The following is a 2,585-nucleotide window of genomic DNA, read 5'->3' as shown; positions in this document are numbered from 1 at the left end:
CTCCTTCTCTTTGTTTACTTTATCCCCTATGTTCATGTTTACAGTTTCCTGAAATGATTGGTGACCCTTAGTTATCCTTTTACATTTAACAATGAGGTAACATAGAAACACTGTGTTCACAGACTGAGCTTCTAAACTAGCAACCTATGCTTTAAGGTGAGCTGGTGGGCCAGAATGCGGAGGGCTTTGCTCTCAGGCACTATTAGTCAGCTATTGCTGCAATTCTGTTGTACAATACCTAACTCTCAAAACTCGGTGGTTTACAGTAACAGCAAACCTCTCTCTCTCTCTCTCTCTCTCTCTCTCTCTCTCTTTCTGTCCCCTTGGCCTCTCTCTGCCCCCACTCTGTCTCTCTCAACTTGATGGATCTGTGAAACTTTTCTAGATTCAGGTAGATGTAGCTACAAGTTGCAGGTCAGGTTTACGTATGCTCCACCTGTTTCACTCTGGGATCCATGGCTGCTTAGGGCATGCTGTCATCACAAAGATGACAGAATAGTATAATGGCAAGTAAGACAACATGAAACATTAAAGCCTCTCCTTATATCACATTGGCTAACATTCCATTGGCCAAATCAAGTCATACAACTGAGGCCAAAGTCCATGAAGTGGGAATTTTATTCTGCCTATGATGAACGTTGGCAAGCACTGTGGGGACGGAAGGAAGAATTATGAGCAAATCATATAATCTCACACAGTTACCAATGTCTGTGGTAAGCTACCATAGTTTTCTCTAGATTATTTGCTTGATACCTTTGGAGAGTGTTATGGCTTGGCTGTGTTCCTACCCAAATCTCACCTTGAATTATAATAATCCCCCTGTGTCAAAGGCAGTGCCGGGTGGAGATAATTGAATCATGGGGGAAGTTTCCCCCATACTATTCTCGTGGCAGTGAATAAGTTTCATGAGATCTGATGGTTTTATAAATGGGAGTTCCCCTGTACAAACTCTCTTGCCTGCTACCATGTAAGATGTGCCTTTGCTTCTCCTTTGCCTACTGCCATGATTGTGATGTCCCCCAAGCCATGTGGAACTGTGAGTCCGTTGAACCTCTTTCCTCTATAAATTACCCAGTCTCAGGTATGTCTTTACTAGCAGTGTGAGAATGGACTAATACAGAGAGGAATACTACTTTTTCATTTTTCCAGGCAAATATTAGGCTTTCGTTAAAGATCGTATAAGTTTAAGACAAAAGTTCATGTAGATAGAATAATAAAGCAATAGTGTCTAATAGTGCCTGAAAGAAAGCAAACATTGAACAAATGTTCGAATAAATAAGTAAATGAACAAAAAAGTGAATAAAAAGAAATGATGCTTTTTTGTTTGTTTGTTTGTTTGTTTGTTTTAAAGGAGCACTCAGAGGGGTCTGGAAATTTTCAAAATGTTCATCCTTTTTTTTATCCCAAGTAGTTGAGACAGCTTCAGAGTCATACATGAATGTATACCTTATCTGCTCTGTATTCGTTCTCTTTTAAAGTTGCTTGGTGACTATATTCAGTTTCAGTTTTTATCTTTATAATACATAGAAGACTAACTTAAAATTGTTTAAGAAATGTTACCCTTCAGGATAATTTGCTTAAAAAATTTAGGATTTCACAGTATAATTGCTTTCAAACTTAAATGGAAACTATTTCACATTGTCAAGGCTGTAAAAAAAATAAACTTTTATCAACCATCTCACTTAAAAAAAAAAAGACTGGCTTAAAATACATGGAAAAATTCAACCACAAAGGTGATTTTTTTTCTTTTTTTTCTTTTTGACAAATCTTATTTTATTCAGATAGCAGTCTGACCACACATGGTCTAACAACACTCAAATAATAAATCAAATATAACCAGATGTTAAATATTGGTCTTCAAACATCACAGCCAATGATGCCACGCTTGCCTATGATCTCTCCAACATAAAACCACATCAACACCTCAGTGGCCACCAAACCATTCAGCACACCTTCCTTAACTGTGACCTGTTTGAAGCTACCAGTCTGAGAACTACTGACTATTTTTTTCAGGCTCTGAATAGCTCTAGGGATCTCAGCAGAGGTGGGAAGAACCAGCTCAACCTTGGCGTAGTACCAAAATGTGGCCAATCGAGGCTTCGAGTAAGTCACAGCAGCATTCACCAGAGCCGGGGTCTTCTCCACAAGGTTACGGACAAATTGGGCCATGGTTCTGGGATGCAAGGTCCGTCGCCCGGAACAGCCGGCTGAAACAATTTTTTTTTTCTCTGCTTGTTGTATTACATTTACTGGCTTCAATATAAGCCTAGATTTGCAAACATTCTAGAATTAGAAAATATTTGCACAACAATTTTCTTTTCTAAAAAATTTAAAAACAATTATTATTTGATAGTAAATTATATTAAAAATAACTTATTTAGAGTCAGGCACAGTGGCTTATGCCGCCCAACTGCTGGGAGGCTGAATGGGGAGGATCTCTTGAGCCCAGGAGTTTAAGGCCATGTGATCTATGATTGTGCCACTGCACTCCAGCCTGGGCAACTGAGTGAGATCCTGTCTCTGAAATAAATAAATAAATAAATAACTTATTTGATTAAGTTCCTTGGCAAAGAGAAAAAAATAGA

General features: G+C 38.5%; 1 pseudogene across 1 annotated transcript; it reads right to left on the bottom strand.

Moving 5' to 3' along the window:
- Window positions 1-1,755: 1,755 nt before the first annotated feature.
- Window positions 1,756-2,206, bottom strand: LOC105516556 (annotated as a pseudogene). Its single transcript, XR_001002506.1, has one exon. The product of XR_001002506.1 is annotated as an ATP synthase subunit g, mitochondrial pseudogene (transcript).
- Window positions 2,207-2,585: the final 379 nt, after the last annotated feature.

The sequence above is a fragment of the Colobus angolensis genome, unplaced genomic scaffold (assembly GCF_000951035.1).
Source record: "Colobus angolensis palliatus isolate OR3802 unplaced genomic scaffold, Cang.pa_1.0 Scaffold284, whole genome shotgun sequence".
Lineage (NCBI taxonomy): Eukaryota > Metazoa > Chordata > Mammalia > Primates > Cercopithecidae > Colobus > Colobus angolensis.
The sequence above is the reverse complement of the archived record's forward strand: the minus strand, read 5'-3'. Positions and strand labels throughout refer to the sequence as shown.